Source organism: Amblyomma mixtum, chromosome 1 (genome assembly GCF_055824585.1).
Source record: "Amblyomma mixtum isolate Tamu chromosome 1, ASM5582458v1, whole genome shotgun sequence".
Classification (NCBI taxonomy): domain Eukaryota; kingdom Metazoa; phylum Arthropoda; class Arachnida; order Ixodida; family Ixodidae; genus Amblyomma; species Amblyomma mixtum.
Genome location: NC_143012.1, coordinates 153,465,698 through 153,480,824, shown reverse-complemented (window position 1 = coordinate 153,480,824; position 15,127 = coordinate 153,465,698). Strand labels below are relative to the sequence as shown.

Genomic DNA, 15,127 nt, shown 5'->3' with positions numbered 1-15,127 from the left:
AGGGCGGTCTATTTTCACAAATATTCACGTTGCGCGCAGTGTCTTAGAAACATGTGATGACACTAATGGTCAGGTGGCTATTCTACAGATCGATTTGGAAAAGGCTTTTGACTGTGTTGCCCATGAACTTTTGTTTTCAGTATTAGACCATGTTAATGTTGGTTCTGTTATCCGCGAGGGCGTGGCCCTGGCATACCGGAACTGCACGACGAGATTGATCGTTAACAAGAGTCTGGGGGCCCCCATTAGCGTGCAGCGTTCGGTGCGCCAGGGCTGTCCCCTCAGCCCTCTTTTATTTTGTATTTATGTGGAGACCCTTTGTTTAAAGATTCTGAAAAACAGGAGTATTAACGGATTTACTTTACAAGCAGCCGAAGTAAAGCTCTTGGCGTACGCTGATGATATTGCTGTGTTTGCCGTTGACAAGAGAGGCATAAGCGAGGCTGTTCAATGTGTACGCGATTTCAGCCAAGCTACAGGCAGCGGGGTTAACTGGTCGAAGTGCCTTGGGTTGTGGCATGGCGGGTGGGCATCTACGCCTGAGCGGTTTGCCAGCGTGCCTTGGACGACAACGCCAGATAAGTACTTGGGCGTTCCGCTCGATGCTTACCGTGACAGTGAACATTATTGGACAGGACAGGTCAAAGAGACACGGGAGAGAGCTGATAAGTGGAAAGGAACGACCTTGTCAGTTTTCGCCAGAGCCACTGTTTGCAACCTGTTCTTTATCAGCAGGCTCTGGTATGTAATGCAGGTGTTGCACTGTTCACGGTTAAGTATTCAAAAGCTTCACCGAATTTTCGCCGTCTTTATCTGGTCGTCTGAATGGGAGCGCTGCAGCCGGACCAACCTGTTCCGACGAGTACAAGACGGCGGGTTGGGATTGGGCCATTTGTTTTTGCGACAGCTGGTCAATCGTTTTTTGTTTTTTAGGGACACAAGAGACCCTTTTTTGCGTACCGTATGCCAAGTTAGGCTGCGGCATCTACTTCCAGAGTACATAGTCGGAACTGCTGAGGTGTATAGTAGGGTCACCGGTTTTTACCGGGAAGTCGTAGCCAGTGTAAGGTTTCTTTCCGCGCGGTTTTCAAATGACTTTCTGGCCAGTGTGAAACGAAAGAAACTGTACCGTGCCTTGTGCGATGTAGTTTTCCCCGAGCCCTTGTACAGGGCCGTGTACAGTGGAGGCCCAGGCAAAGATGTTTTAAAGAGAGTAAAAAAAATGCAGGTGCCGCCTGGAACAAAAACCTTCTTTTTTAAGTTGCACACCGGGACCTTACCGGTTAAAAAATTTTTAGAGGGAAAGGAATTGTTTTTACCCTGGGGATCTCACTGTTTAATTTGCAGAAAGCCGGAAACAATAGACCATGTATTTTTACACTGTTGGGAAGGGGTTTATTTTTGGGATGTATTGCAGCGAACATTAAAGAAAGAATTTCCACTAGACCCGTATGGCATCCGGTTCTTATGTGTTGAAAATGAGGATGGGGTGCCTTTCGATTTAATAATGCTGACAGGCCTCCACTGTATATGGCGCTCCAGAATGGCGGGCTGGCATTGTGACAGTGACGCAAGACCTGCCAGAATTTACTTTCGCGAAAGTATGGAGATGTTTCTGGCCATTCAGAAAGCCGCTGCGGAGCCTCCGGAGTGGCTCTCAAGACTAGAGCCGCTCTGTACGTTGCGTGAATTTTAATTGGACGAAGCCAGATTTATGCTGGCTGACCACAAGTCGTGTGTACATAGTTATTGTCTTTTGTTGATTGTTTGCGTCGTCCAGTTTTTTTGTGTCAAAGCCAGGCAATAAAGAAAAAAAAAAAAAAAATCGGCCATACCATGTTGAATACGCCGGTTCTCGTCCGATCACCGAAGCTAAGCAGCATTGGGCTCGGTCAGTACTTGGGAGGGAGACCACCTGGGAACACCGAGTGCTGATGGCATTTCTTTTGCATTTTTATTCGCCCTTCACGTTTTTTTTTGTCTGTCATAGTTGCGCAGTGTCTCAGGCAACTATAGGAGGTGACGTTATTTTGTTATCGATAATACAATCTCATCGGCAACGTGTCCAACGTGTAGTACGTGCGGACGCGAAACTGTGGCAAAACTCGAAGCGAACCCGTGGCGTCTCGGCTGTCATTCTGACGTCTGCCGCGGCGGGTACACTGCAGATTAAACTCTAGCAAAGCCCCAAGATAGCTGGGAGGCCCAGTGTGCGCATAACACTGCGCAGAAGCGCACAATATGCGCCCACCGCACCATGCACCGCACCCACTGCCGGTCCATGTGTAAACAACACAGGCTCGCTCCCGCTGCTCTTTCCGTGCATGCCGCAGTGGTTTAGGTTCGCCAGAACGGCTGAGAAAAGCGCAGGGCAGGTAACTGCACGCTTGGCGGCTGTTGCCACGAGCGAGGGAAGTATCCATGCGCAGTTTTGCATCCTCGAGGGCCAAACACAGTACATAAAGACTCGGAAAGCACTGTCTCTCGCCATCGGCCATACCATGTTGAATACGCCGGTTCTCGTCCGGTCACCGAAGCTAAGCAGCATTGGGCTCGGTCAGTACTTGGGAGGGAGACCACCTGGGAACACCGAGTGCTGATGGCATTTCTTTTGCATTTTTATTCGCCCTTCACGTTTTTTTTTTCTGTCATAGTTGCGCAGTGTCTCAGGCAACTATAGGAGGTGACGTTATTTTGTTATCGATAATACAATCTCATCGGCAACGTGTCCAACGTGTAGTACGTGCGGACGCGAAACTGTGGCAAAACTCGAAGCGAACCCGTGGCGTCTCGGCTGTCATTCTGACGTCTGCCGCGTCGGGTACACTGCAGATTAAACTCTAGCAAAGCCCCAAGATAGCTGGGAGGCCCAGTGTGCGCATAACACTGCGCAGAAGCGCACAATATGCGCCCACCGCACCATGCACCGCACCCACTGCCGGTCCATGTGTAAACAACACAGGCTCGCTCCCGCTGCTCTTTCCGTGCATGCCGCAGTGGTTTAGGTTCGCCAGAACGGCTGAGAAAAGCGCAGGGCAGGTAACTGCACGCTTGGCGGCTGTTGCCACGAGCGAGGGAAGTATCCATGCGCAGTTTTGCATCCTCGAGGGCCAAACACAGTACATAAAGACTCGGAAAGCACTGTCTCTCGCCATCGGCCATACCATGTTGAATACGCCGGTTCTCGTCCGATCACCGAAGCTAAGCAGCATTGGGCTCGGTCAGTACTTGGGAGGGAGACCACCTGGGAACACCGAGTGCTGATGGCATTTCTTTTGCATTTTTATTCGCCCTTCACGTTTTTTTTTTCTGTCATAGTTGCGCAGTGTCTCAGGCAACTATAGGAGGTGACGTTATTTTGTTATCGATAATACAATCTCATCGGCAACGTGTCCAACGTGTAGTACGTGCGGACGCGAAACTGTGGCAAAACTCGAAGCGAACCCGTGGCGTCTCGGCTGTCATTCTGACGTCTGCCGCGGCGGGTACACTGCAGATTAAACTCTAGCAAAGCCCCAAGATAGCTGGGAGGCCCAGTGTGCGCATAACACTGCGCAGAAGCGCACAATATGCGCCCACCGCACCATGCACCGCACCCACTGCCGGTCCATGTGTAAACAACACAGGCTCGCTCCCGCTGCTCTTTCCGTGCATGCCGCAGTGGTTTAGGTTCGCCAGAACGGCTGAGAAAAGCGCAGGGCAGGTAACTGCACGCTTGGCGGCTGTTGCCACGAGCGAGGGAAGTATCCATGCGCAGTTTTGCATCCTCGAGGGCCAAACACAGTACATAAAGACTCGGAAAGCACTGTCTCTCGCCATCGGCCATACCATGTTGAATACGCCGGTTCTCGTCCGATCACCGAAGCTAAGCAGCATTGGGCTCGGTCAGTACTTGGGAGGGAGACCACCTGGGAACACCGAGTGCTGATGGCATTTCTTTTGCATTTTTATTCGCCCTTCACGTTTTTTTTTTTCTGTCATAGTTGCGCAGTGTCTCAGGCAACTATAGGAGGTGACGTTATTTTGTTATCGATAATACAATCTCATCGGCAACGTGTCCAACGTGTAGTACGTGCTGACGCGAAACTGTGGCAAAACTCGAAGCGAACCCGTGGCGTCTCGGCTGTCATTCTGACGTCTGCCGCGGCGGGTACACTGCAGATTAAACTCTAGCAAAGCCCCAAGATAGCTGGGAGGCCCAGTGTGCGCATAACACTGCGCAGAAGCGCACAATATGCGCCCACCGCACCATGCACCGCACCCACTGCCGGTCCATGTGTAAACAACACAGGCTCGCTCCCGCTGCTCTTTCCGTGCATGCCGCAGTGGTTTAGGTTCGCCAGAACGGCTGAGAAAAGCGCAGGGCAGGTAACTGCACGCTTGGCGGCTGTTGCCACGAGCGAGGGAAGTATCCATGCGCAGTTTTGCATCCTCGAGGGCCAAACACAGTACATAAAGACTCGGAAAGCACTGTCTCTCGCCATCGGCCATACCATGTTGAATACGCCGGTTCTCGTCCGATCACCGAAGCTAAGCAGCATTGGGCTCGGTCAGTACTTGGGAGGGAGACCACCTGGGAACACCGAGTGCTGATGGCATTTCTTTTGCATTTTTATTCGCCCTTCACGTTTTTTTTTTTCTGTCATAGTTGCGCAGTGTCTCAGGCAACTATAGGAGGTGACGTTATTTTGTTATCGATAATACAATCTCATCGGCAACGTGTCCAACGTGTAGTACGTGCGGACGCGAAACTGTGGCAAAACTCGAAGCGAACCCGTGGCGTCTCGGCTGTCATTCTGACGTCTGCCGCGGCGGGTACACTGCAGATTAAACTCTAGCAAAGCCCCAAGATAGCTGGGAGGCCCAGTGTGCGCATAACACTGCGCAGAAGCGCACAATATGCGCCCACCGCACCATGCACCGCACCCACTGCCGGTCCATGTGTAAACAACACAGGCTCGCTCCCGCTGCTCTTTCCGTGCATGCCGCAGTGGTTTAGGTTCGCCAGAACGGCTGAGAAAAGCGCAGGGCAGGTAACTGCACGCTTGGCGGCTGTTGCCACGAGCGAGGGAAGTATCCATGCGCAGTTTTGCATCCTCGAGGGCCAAACACAGTACATAAAGACTCGGAAAGCACTGTCTCTCGCCATCGGCCATACCATGTTGAATACGCCGGTTCTCGTCCGATCACCGACGCTAAGCAGCATTGGGCTCGGTCAGTACTTGGGAGGGAGACCACCTGGGAACACCGAGTGCTGATGGCATTTCTTTTGCATTTTTATTCGCCCTTCACGTTTTTTTTTTTCTGTCATAGTTGCGCAGTGTCTCAGGCAACTATAGGAGGTGACGTTATTTTGTTATCGATAATACAATCTCATCGGCAACGTGTCCAACGTGTAGTACGTGCGGACGCGAAACTGTGGCAAAACTCGAAGCGAACCCGTGGCGTCTCGGCTGTCATTCTGACGTCTGCCGCGGCGGGTACACTGCAGATTAAACTCTAGCAAAGCCCCAAGATAGCTGGGAGGCCCAGTGTGCGCATAACACTGCGCAGAAGCGCACAATATGCGCCCACCGCACCATGCACCGCACCCACTGCCGGTCCATGTGTAAACAACACAGGCTCGCTCCCGCTGCTCTTTCCGTGCATGCCGCAGTGGTTTAGGTTCGCAAGAACGGCTGAGAAAAGCGCAGGGCAGGTAACTGCACGCTTGGCGGCTGTTGCCACGAGCGAGGGAAGTATCCATGCGCAGTTTTGCATCCTCGAGGGCCAAACACAGTACATAAAGACTCGGAAAGCACTGTCTCTCGCCATCGGCCATACCATGTTGAATACGCCGGTTCTCGTCCGATCACCGAAGCTAAGCAGCATTGGGCTCGGTCAGTACTTGGGAGGGAGACCACCTGGGAACACCGAGTGCTGATGGCATTTCTTTTGCATTTTTATTCGCCCTTCACGTTTTTTTTTTCTGTCATAGTTGCGCAGTGTCTCAGGCAACTATAGGAGGTGACGTTATTTTGTTATCGATAATACAATCTCATCGGCAACGTGTCCAACGTGTAGTACGTGCGGACGCGAAACTGTGGCAAAACTCGAAGCGAACCCGTGGCGTCTCGGCTGTCATTCTGACGTCTGCCGCGGCGGGTACACTGCAGATTAAACTCTAGCAAAGCCCCAAGATAGCTGGGAGGCCCAGTGTGCGCATAACACTGCGCAGAAGCGCACAATATGCGCATACCGCAACATGCACCGCACCCACTGCCGGTCCATGTGTAAACAACACAGGCTCGCTCCCGCTGCTCTTTCCGTGCATGCCGCAGTGGTTTAGGTTCGCCAGAACGGCTGAGAAAAGCGCAGGGCAGGTAACTGCACGATTGGCGGCTGTTGCCACGAGCGAGGGAAGTATCCATGCGCAGTTTTGCATCCTCGAGGGCCAAACACAGTACATAAAGACTCGGAAAGCACTGTCTCTCGCCATCGGCCATACCATGTTGAATACGCCGGTTCTCGTCCGATCACCGAAGCTAAGCAGCATTGGGCTCGGTCAGTACTTGGGAGGGAGACCACCTGGGAACACCGAGTGCTGATGGCATTTCTTTTGCATTTTTAGTCGCCCTTCACGTTTTTTTTTTTTCTGTCATAGTTGCGCAGTGTCTCAGGCAACTATAGGAGGTGACGTTATTTTGTTATCGATAATACAATCTCATCGGCAACGTGTCCAACGTGTAGTACGTGCGGACGCGAAACTGTGGCAAAACTCGAAGCGAACCCGTGGCGTCTCGGCTGTCATTCTGACGTCTGCCGCGGCGGGTACACTGCAGATTAAACTCTAGCAAAGCCCCAAGATAGCTGGGAGGCCCAGTGTGCGCATAACACTGCGCAGAAGCGCACAATATGCGCCCACCGCACCATGCACCGCACCCACTGCCGGTCCATGTGTAAACAACACAGGCTCGCTCCCGCTGCTCTTTCCGTGCATGCCGCAGTGGTTTAGGTTCGCCAGAACGGCTGAGAAAAGCGCAGGGCAGGTAACTGCACGCTTGGCGGCTGTTGCCACGAGCGAGGGAAGTATCCATGCGCAGTTTTGCATCCTCGAGGGCCAAACACAGTACATAAAGACTCGGAAAGCACTGTCTCTCGCCATCGGCCATACCATGTTGAATACGCCGGTTCTCGTCCGATCACCGAAGCTAAGCAGCATTGGGCTCGGTCAGTACTTGGGAGGGAGACCACCTGGGAACACCGAGTGCTGATGGCATTTCTTTTGCATTTTTATTCGCCCTTCACGTTTTTTTTTTCTCTCATAGTTGCGCAGTGTCTCAGGCAACTATAGGAGGTGACGTTATTTTGTTATCGATAATACAATCTCATCGGCAACGTGTCCAACGTGTAGTACGTGCGGACGCGAAACTGTGGCAAAACTCGAAGCGAACCCGTGGCGTCTCGGCTGTCATTCTGACGTCTGCCGCGGCGGGTACACTGCAGATTAAACTCTAGCAAAGCCCCAAGATAGCTGGGAGGCCCAGTGTGCGCATAACACTGCGCAGAAGCGCACAATATGCGCCCACCGCACCATGCACCGCACCCACTGCCGGTCCATGTGTAAACAACACAGGCTCGCTCCCGCTGCTCTTTCCGTGCATGCCGCAGTGGTTTAGGTTCGCCAGAACGGCTGAGAAAAGCGCAGGGCAGGTAAATGCACGCTTGGCGGCTGTTGCCACGAGCGAGGGAAGTATCCATGCGCAGTTTTGCATCCTCGAGGGCCAAACACAGTACATAAAGACTCGGAAAGCACTGTCTCTCGCCATCGGCCATACCATGTTGAATACGCCGGTTCTCGTCCGATCACCGAAGCTAAGCAGCATTGGGCTCGGTCAGTACTTGGGAGGGAGACCACCTGTGAACACCGAGTGCTGATGGCATTTCTTTTGCATTTTTATTCGCCCTTCACGTTTTTTTTTTTTCTGTCATAGTTGCGCAGTGTCTCAGGCAACTATAGGAGGTGACGTTATTTTGTTATCGATAATACAATCTCATCGGCAACGTGTCCAACGTGTAGTACGTGCGGACGCGAAACTGTGGCAAAACTCGAAGCGAACCCGTGGCGTCTCGGCTGTCATTCTGACGTCTGCCGCGGCGGGTACACTGCAGATTAAACTCTAGCAAAGCCCCAAGATAGCTGGGAGGCCCAGTGTGCGCATAACACTGCGCAGAAGCGCACAATATGCGCCCACCGCACCATGCACCGCACCCACTGCCGGTCCATGTGTAAACAACACAGGCTCGCTCCCGCTGCTCTTTCCGTGCATGCCGCAGTGGTTTAGGTTCGCCAGAACGGCTGAGAAAAGCGCAGGGCAGGTAACTGCACGCTTGGCGGCTGTTGCCACGAGCGAGGGAAGTATCCATGCGCAGTTTTGCATCCTCGAGGGCCAAACACAGTACATAAAGACTCGGAAAGCACTGTCTCTCGCCATCGGCCATACCATGTTGAATACGCCGGTTCTCGTCCGATCACCGAAGCTAAGCAGCATTGGGCTCGGTCAGTACTTGGGAGGGAGACCACCTGGGAACACCGAGTGCTGATGGCATTTCTTTTGCATTTTTATTCTCCCTTCACGTTTTTTTTTTCTGTCATAGTTGCGCAGTGTCTCAGGCAACTATAGGAGGTGACGTTATTTTGTTATCGATAATACAATCTCATCGGCAACGTGTCCAACGTGTAGTACGTGCGGACGCGAAACTGTGGCAAAACTCGAAGCGAACCCGTGGCGTCTCGGCTGTCATTCTGACGTCTGCCGCGGCGGGTACACTGCAGATTAAACTCTAGCAAAGCCCCAAGATAGCTGGGAGGCCCAGTGTGCGCATAACACTGCGCAGAAGCGCACAATATGCGCCCACCGCACCATGCACCGCACCCACTGCCGGTCCATGTGTAAACAACACAGGCTCGCTCCTGCTGCTCTTTCCGTGCATGCCGCAGTGGTTTAGGTTCGCCAGAACGGCTGAGAAAAGCGCAGGGCAGGTAACTGCACGCTTGGCGGCTGTTGCCACGAGCGAGGGAAGTATCCATGCGCAGTTTTGCATCCTCGAGGGCCAAACACAGTACATAAAGACTCGGAAAGCACTGTCTCTCGCCATCGGCCATACCATGTTGAATACGCCGGTTCTCGTCCGATCACCGAAGCTAAGCAGCATTGGGCTCGGTCAGTACTTGGGAGGGAGACCACCTGGGAACACCGAGTGCTGATGGCATTTCTTTTGCATTTTTATTCGCCCTTCACGTTTTTTTTTTCTGTCATAGTTGCGCAGTGTCTCAGGCAACTATAGGAGGTGACGTTATTTTGTTATCGATAATACAATCTCATCGGCAACGTGTCCAACGTGTAGTACGTGCGGACGCGAAACTGTGGCAAAACTCGAAGCGAACCCGTGGCGTCTCGGCTGTCATTCTGACGTCTGCCGCGGCGGGTACACTGCAGATTAAACTCTAGCAAAGCCCCAAGATAGCTGGGAGGCCCAGTGTGCGCATAACACTGCGCAGAAGCGCACAATATGCGCCCACCGCACCATGCACCGCACCCACTGCCGGTCCATGTGTAAACAACACAGGCTCGCTCCCGCTGCTCTTTCCGTGCATGCCGCAGTGGTTTAGGTTCGCCAGAACGGCTGAGAAAAGCGCAGGGCAGGTAACTGCACGCTTGGCGGCTGTTGCCACGAGCGAGGGAAGTATCCATGCGCAGTTTTGCATCCTCGAGGGCCAAACACAGTACATAAAGACTCGGAAAGCACTGTCTCTCGCCGTGTTGTCCAGTGTTTTGTGTCAAAGCCAGGCAATAAAGAAAAAAAAAAAAAATCGGCCATACCATGTTGAATACGCCGGTTCTCGTCCGATCACCGAAGCTAAGCAGCATTGGGCTCGGTCAGTACTTGGGAGGGAGACCACCTGGGAACACCGAGTGCTGATGGCATTTCTTTTGCATTTTTATTCGCCCTTCACGTTTTTTTTTTCTGTCATAGTTGCGCAGTGTCTCAGGCAACTATAGGAGTTGACGTTATTTTGTTATCGATAATACAATCTCATCGGCAACGTGTCCAACGTGTAGTACGTGCGGACGCGAAACTGTGGCAAAACTCGAAGCGAACCCGTGGCGTCTCGGCTGTCATTCTGACGTCTGCCGCGGCGGGTACACTGCAGATTAAACTCTAGCAAAGCCCCAAGATAGCTGGGAGGCCCAGTGTGCGCATAACACTGCGCAGAAGCGCACAATATGCGCCCACCGCACCATGCACCGCACCCACTGCCGGTCCATGTGTAAACAACACAGGCTCGCTCCCGCTGCTCTTTCCGTGCATGCCGCAGTGGTTTAGGTTCGCCAGAACGGCTGAGAAAAGCGCAGGGCAGGTAACTGCACGCTTGGCGGCTGTTGCCACGAGCGAGGGAAGTATCCATGCGCAGTTTTGCATCCTCGAGGGCCAAACACAGTACATAAAGACTCGGAAAGCACTGTCTCTCGCCATCGGCCATACCATGTTGAATACGCCGGTTCTCGTCCGATCACCGAAGCTAAGCAGCATTGGGCTCGGTCAGTACTTGGGAGGGAGACCACCTGGGAACACCGAGTGCTGATGGCATTTCTTTTGCATTTTTATTCGCCCTTCACGTTTTTTTTTTCTGTCATAGTTGCGCAGTGTCTCAGGCAACTATAGGAGGTGACGTTATTTTGTTATCGATAATACAATCTCATCGGCAACGTGTCCAACGTGTAGTACGTGCGGACGCGAAACTGTGGCAAAACTCGAAGCGAACCCGTGGCGTCTCGGCTGTCATTCTGACGTCTGCCGCGGCGGGTACACTGCAGATTAAACTCTAGCAAAGCCCCAAGATAGCTGGGAGGCCCAGTGTGCGCATAACACTGCGCAGAAGCGCACAATATGCGCCCACCGCACCATGCACCGCACCCACTGCCGGTCCATGTGTAAACAACACAGGCTCGCTCCCGCTGCTCTTTCCGTGCATGCCGCAGTGGTTTAGGTTCGCCAGAACGGCTGAGAAAAGCGCAGGGCAGGTAACTGCACGCTTGGCGGCTGTTGCCACGAGCGAGGGAAGTATCCATGCGCAGTTTTGCATCCTCGAGGGCCAAACACAGTACATAAAGACTCGGAAAGCACTGTCTCTCGCCATCGGCCATACCATGTTGAATACGCCGGTTCTCGTCCGATCACCGAAGCTAAGCAGCATTGGGCTCGGTCAGTACTTGGGAGGGAGACCACCTGGGAACACCGAGTGCTGATGGCATTTCTTTTGCATTTTTATTCGCCCTTCACGTTTTTTTTTCTGTCATAGTTGCGCAGTGTCTCAGGCAACTATAGGAGGTGACGTTATTTTGTTATCGATAATACAATCTCATCGGCAACGTGTCCAACGTGTAGTACGTGCGGACGCCAAACTGTGGCAAAACTCGAAGCGAACCCGTGGCGTCTCGGCTGTCATTCTGACGTCTGCCGCGGCGGGTACACTGCAGATTAAACTCTAGCAAAGCCCCAAGATAGCTGGGAGGCCCAGTGTGCGCATAACACTGCGCAGAAGCGCACAATATGCGCCCACCGCACCATGCACCGCACCCACTGCCGGTCCATGTGTAAACAACACAGGCTCGCTCCCGCTGCTCTTTCCGTGCATGCCGCAGTGGTTTAGGTTCGCCAGAACGGCTGAGAAAAGCGCAGGGCAGGTAACTGCACGCTTGGCGGCTGTTGCCACGAGCGAGGGAAGTATCCATGCGCAGTTTTGCATCCTCGAGGGCCAAACACAGTACATAAAGACTCGGAAAGCACTGTCTCTCGCCATCGGCCATACCATGTTGAATACGCCGGTTCTCGTCCGATCACCGAAGCTAAGCAGCATTGGGCTCGGTCAGTACTTGGGAGGGAGACCACCTGGGAACACCGAGTGCTGATGGCATTTCTTTTGCATTTTTATTCGCCCTTCACGTTTTTTTTTTCTGTCATAGTTGCGCAGTGTCTCAGGCAACTATAGGAGGTGACGTTATTTTGTTATCGATAATACAATCTCATCGGCAACGTGTCCAACGTGTAGTACGTGCGGACGCGAAACTGTGGCAAAACTCGAAGCGAACCCGTGGCGTCTCGGCTGTCATTCTGACGTCTGCCGCGGCGGGTACACTGCAGATTAAACTCTAGCAAAGCCCCAAGATAGCTGGGAGGCCCAGTGTGCGCATAACACTGCGCAGAAGCGCACAATATGCGCCCACCGCACCATGCACCGCACCCACTGCCGGTCCATGTGTAAACAACACAGGCTCGCTCCCGCTGCTCTTTCCGTGCATGCCGCAGTGGTTTAGGTTCGCCAGAACGGCTGAGAAAAGCGCAGGGCAGGTAACTGCACGCTTGGCGGCTGTTGCCACGAGCGAGGGAAGTATCCATGCGCAGTTTTGCATCCTCGAGGGCCAAACACAGTACATAAAGACTCGGAAAGCACTGTCTCTCGCCATCGGCCATACCATGTTGAATACGCCGGTTCTCGTCCGATCACCGAAGCTAAGCAGCATTGGGCTCGGTCAGTACTTGGGAGGGAGACCACCTGGGAACACCGAGTGCTGATGGCATTTCTTTTGCATTTTTATTCGCCCTTCACGTTTTTTTTTTTTCTGTCATAGTTGCGCAGTGTCTCAGGCAACTATAGGAGGTGACGTTATTTTGTTATCGATAATACAATCTCATCGGCAACGTGTCCAACGTGTAGTACGTGCGGACGCGAAACTGTGGCAAAACTCGAAGCGAACCCGTGGCGTCTCGGCTGTCATTCTGACGTCTGCCGCGGCGGGTACACTGCAGATTAAACTCTAGCAAAGCCCCAAGATAGCTGGGAGGCCCAGTGTGCGCATAACACTGCGCAGAAGCGCACAATATGCGCCCACCGCACCATGCACCGCACCCACTGCCGGTCCATGTGTAAACAACACAGGCTCGCTCCCGCTGCTCTTTCCGTGCATGCCGCAGTGGTTTAGGTTCGCCAGAACGGCTGAGAAAAGCGCAGGGCAGGTAACTGCACGCTTGGCGGCTGTTGCCACGAGCGAGGGAAGTATCCATGCGCAGTTTTGCATCCTCGAGGGCCAAACACAGTACATAAAGACTCGGAAAGCACTGTCTCTCGCCATCGGCCATACCATGTTGAATACGCCGGTTCTCGTCCGATCACCGAAGCTAAGCAGCATTGGGCTCGGTCAGTACTTGGGAGGGAGACCACCTGGGAACACCGAGTGCTGATGGCATTTCTTTTGCATTTTTATTCGCCCTTCACGTTTTTTTTTTTCTGTCATAATTGCGCAGTGTCTCAGGCAACTATAGGAGGTGACGTTATTTTGTTATCGATAATACAATCTCATCGGCAACGTGTCCAACGTGTAGTACGTGCGGACGCGAAACTGTGGCAAAACTCGAAGCGAACCCGTGGCGTCTCGGCTGTCATTCTGACGTCTGCCGCGGCGGGTACACTGCAGATTAAACTCTAGCAAAGCCCCAAGATAGCTGGGAGGCCCAGTGTGCGCATAACACTGCGCAGAAGCGCACAATATGCGCCCACCGCACCATGCACCGCACCCACTGCCGGTCCATGTGTAAACAACACAGGCTCGCTCCCGCTGCTCTTTCCGTGTATGCCGCAGTGGTTTAGGTTCGCCAGAACGGCTGAGAAAAGCGCAGGGCAGGTAACTGCACGCTTGGCGGCTGTTGCCACGAGCGAGGGAAGTATCCATGCGCAGTTTTGCATCCTCGAGGGCCAAACACAGTACATAAAGACTCGGAAAGCACTGTCTCTCGCCATCGGCCATACCATGTTGAATACGCCGGTTCTCGTCCGATCACCGAAGCTAAGCAGCATTGGGCTCGGTCAGTACTTGGGAGGGAGACCACCTGGGAACACCGAGTGCTGATGGCATTTCTTTTGCATTTTTATTCGCCCTTCACGTTTTTTTTTTTTCTGTCATAGTTGCGCAGTGTCTCAGGCAACTATAGGAGGTGACGTTATTTTGTTATCGATAATACAATCTCATCGGCAACGTGTCCAACGTGTAGTACGTGCGGACGCGAAACTGTGGCAAAACTCGAAGCGAACCCGTGGCGTCTCGGCTGTCATTCTGACGTCTGCCGCGGCGGGTACACTGCAGATTAAACTCTAGCAAAGCCCCAAGATAGCTGGGAGGCCCAGTGTGCGCATAACACTGCGCAGAAGCGCACAATATGCGCCCACCGCACCATGCACCGCACCCACTGCCGGTCCATGTGTAAACAACACAGGCTCGCTCCCGCTGCTCTTTCCGTGCATGCCGCAGTGGTTTAGGTTCGCCAGAACGGCTGAGAAAAGCGCAGGGCAGGTAACTGCACGCTTGGCGGCTGTTGCCACGAGCGAGGGAAGTATCCATGCGCAGTTTTGCATCCTCGAGGGCCAAACACAGTACATAAAGACTCGGAAAGCACTGTCTCTCGCCATCGGCCATACCATGTTGGCATTCGGCTTCCGGCCACCGAGCGTGACGGACGCAGAATCATGGGCTCCCACGGAGCGGCGATAGCGGCCGTTGCCGGCCGCGGAAACAGGTTCGCCAGCGACGCAGATAAGGATTACGAGATCGTTCTGCCTACCCTGCCCACCGGACGTGTTGTGTTAAACACGGTTTTTCTGCACGGGGACGTGCGTGTGAGACCCTACAGGGTCGAAGACTTGAGGGACGCCCTAGCCAACGTTGGTGCGCTCCCCGACGTCGTGGCGTTGGGAGCGTACCAGATAAACCACGTGTGGGCTGTGACCTTCAGCAGCGCCGACGCCGCAAAGAAACTGGCCGCCATGAAGGAGCTGGAAGTCAAGGGACGCCGCTGTATCGTTTTTGACCCAGAGGACCACCAGGTCAAGCTGCGACTGCACTGGATGCTTCACGGCGTCGCCGACGAGGACATCCGTACGGCATTCGCGGCGTTCGGCAACGTGACCGAGGTCACCCGGGAGCGTTGGCGCGTCGCTGGCATGAAGGAGAAGGGGTCCACCACGAGGACCGTGCTCCTAAAGATGAAGCCAGGCATTAAGGTAGACGACCTGCCCCACCAGGTTCGAGTT

At 53.5% G+C, this 15,127-nt stretch overlaps 17 non-coding genes and 2 pseudogenes across 17 annotated transcripts; all 19 read left to right on the top strand.

Annotated features, from left to right (window-relative positions):
- The first annotated feature begins 1,821 nt into the window (after positions 1-1,821).
- Positions 1,822-1,940, top strand: LOC149368204 (5S ribosomal RNA; annotated as a pseudogene).
- A 546-nt stretch (positions 1,941-2,486) lies between these two features.
- On the top strand, positions 2,487-2,605 carry LOC149368203 (5S ribosomal RNA). Its single transcript, XR_016287673.1, has one exon. It is a non-coding gene; the product is annotated as a 5S ribosomal RNA (ribosomal RNA).
- A 545-nt stretch (positions 2,606-3,150) lies between these two features.
- LOC149368202 (5S ribosomal RNA) lies at positions 3,151-3,269 on the top strand. The gene has a single exon (XR_016287774.1). It is a non-coding gene; the product is annotated as a 5S ribosomal RNA (ribosomal RNA).
- Positions 3,270-3,814: 545 nt separating this feature from the next.
- Positions 3,815-3,933, top strand: LOC149368201 (5S ribosomal RNA). The gene has a single exon (XR_016287772.1). It is a non-coding gene; the product is annotated as a 5S ribosomal RNA (ribosomal RNA).
- A 546-nt stretch (positions 3,934-4,479) lies between these two features.
- On the top strand, positions 4,480-4,598 carry LOC149368200 (5S ribosomal RNA). The gene has a single exon (XR_016287770.1). It is a non-coding gene; the product is annotated as a 5S ribosomal RNA (ribosomal RNA).
- A 546-nt stretch (positions 4,599-5,144) lies between these two features.
- Positions 5,145-5,263, top strand: LOC149368199 (5S ribosomal RNA). Its single transcript, XR_016287670.1, has one exon. It is a non-coding gene; the product is annotated as a 5S ribosomal RNA (ribosomal RNA).
- Positions 5,264-5,809: 546 nt separating this feature from the next.
- On the top strand, positions 5,810-5,928 carry LOC149368198 (5S ribosomal RNA). Its single transcript, XR_016287769.1, has one exon. It is a non-coding gene; the product is annotated as a 5S ribosomal RNA (ribosomal RNA).
- Positions 5,929-6,473: 545 nt separating this feature from the next.
- Positions 6,474-6,592, top strand: LOC149368197 (5S ribosomal RNA). Its single transcript, XR_016287768.1, has one exon. It is a non-coding gene; the product is annotated as a 5S ribosomal RNA (ribosomal RNA).
- A 547-nt stretch (positions 6,593-7,139) lies between these two features.
- On the top strand, positions 7,140-7,258 carry LOC149368196 (5S ribosomal RNA). The gene has a single exon (XR_016287760.1). It is a non-coding gene; the product is annotated as a 5S ribosomal RNA (ribosomal RNA).
- Positions 7,259-7,803: 545 nt separating this feature from the next.
- LOC149368195 (5S ribosomal RNA) lies at positions 7,804-7,922 on the top strand. The gene has a single exon (XR_016287657.1). It is a non-coding gene; the product is annotated as a 5S ribosomal RNA (ribosomal RNA).
- Positions 7,923-8,469: 547 nt separating this feature from the next.
- On the top strand, positions 8,470-8,588 carry LOC149368194 (5S ribosomal RNA). The gene has a single exon (XR_016287755.1). It is a non-coding gene; the product is annotated as a 5S ribosomal RNA (ribosomal RNA).
- A 545-nt stretch (positions 8,589-9,133) lies between these two features.
- LOC149368193 (5S ribosomal RNA) lies at positions 9,134-9,252 on the top strand. Its single transcript, XR_016287754.1, has one exon. It is a non-coding gene; the product is annotated as a 5S ribosomal RNA (ribosomal RNA).
- Positions 9,253-9,849: 597 nt separating this feature from the next.
- Positions 9,850-9,968, top strand: LOC149368192 (5S ribosomal RNA; annotated as a pseudogene).
- Positions 9,969-10,513: 545 nt separating this feature from the next.
- On the top strand, positions 10,514-10,632 carry LOC149368191 (5S ribosomal RNA). The gene has a single exon (XR_016287753.1). It is a non-coding gene; the product is annotated as a 5S ribosomal RNA (ribosomal RNA).
- A 545-nt stretch (positions 10,633-11,177) lies between these two features.
- LOC149368190 (5S ribosomal RNA) lies at positions 11,178-11,296 on the top strand. Its single transcript, XR_016287752.1, has one exon. It is a non-coding gene; the product is annotated as a 5S ribosomal RNA (ribosomal RNA).
- Positions 11,297-11,840: 544 nt separating this feature from the next.
- LOC149368189 (5S ribosomal RNA) lies at positions 11,841-11,959 on the top strand. Its single transcript, XR_016287751.1, has one exon. It is a non-coding gene; the product is annotated as a 5S ribosomal RNA (ribosomal RNA).
- A 545-nt stretch (positions 11,960-12,504) lies between these two features.
- LOC149368188 (5S ribosomal RNA) lies at positions 12,505-12,623 on the top strand. The gene has a single exon (XR_016287749.1). It is a non-coding gene; the product is annotated as a 5S ribosomal RNA (ribosomal RNA).
- A 547-nt stretch (positions 12,624-13,170) lies between these two features.
- Positions 13,171-13,289, top strand: LOC149368187 (5S ribosomal RNA). Its single transcript, XR_016287748.1, has one exon. It is a non-coding gene; the product is annotated as a 5S ribosomal RNA (ribosomal RNA).
- A 546-nt stretch (positions 13,290-13,835) lies between these two features.
- LOC149368186 (5S ribosomal RNA) lies at positions 13,836-13,954 on the top strand. Its single transcript, XR_016287747.1, has one exon. It is a non-coding gene; the product is annotated as a 5S ribosomal RNA (ribosomal RNA).
- Positions 13,955-15,127: the final 1,173 nt, after the last annotated feature.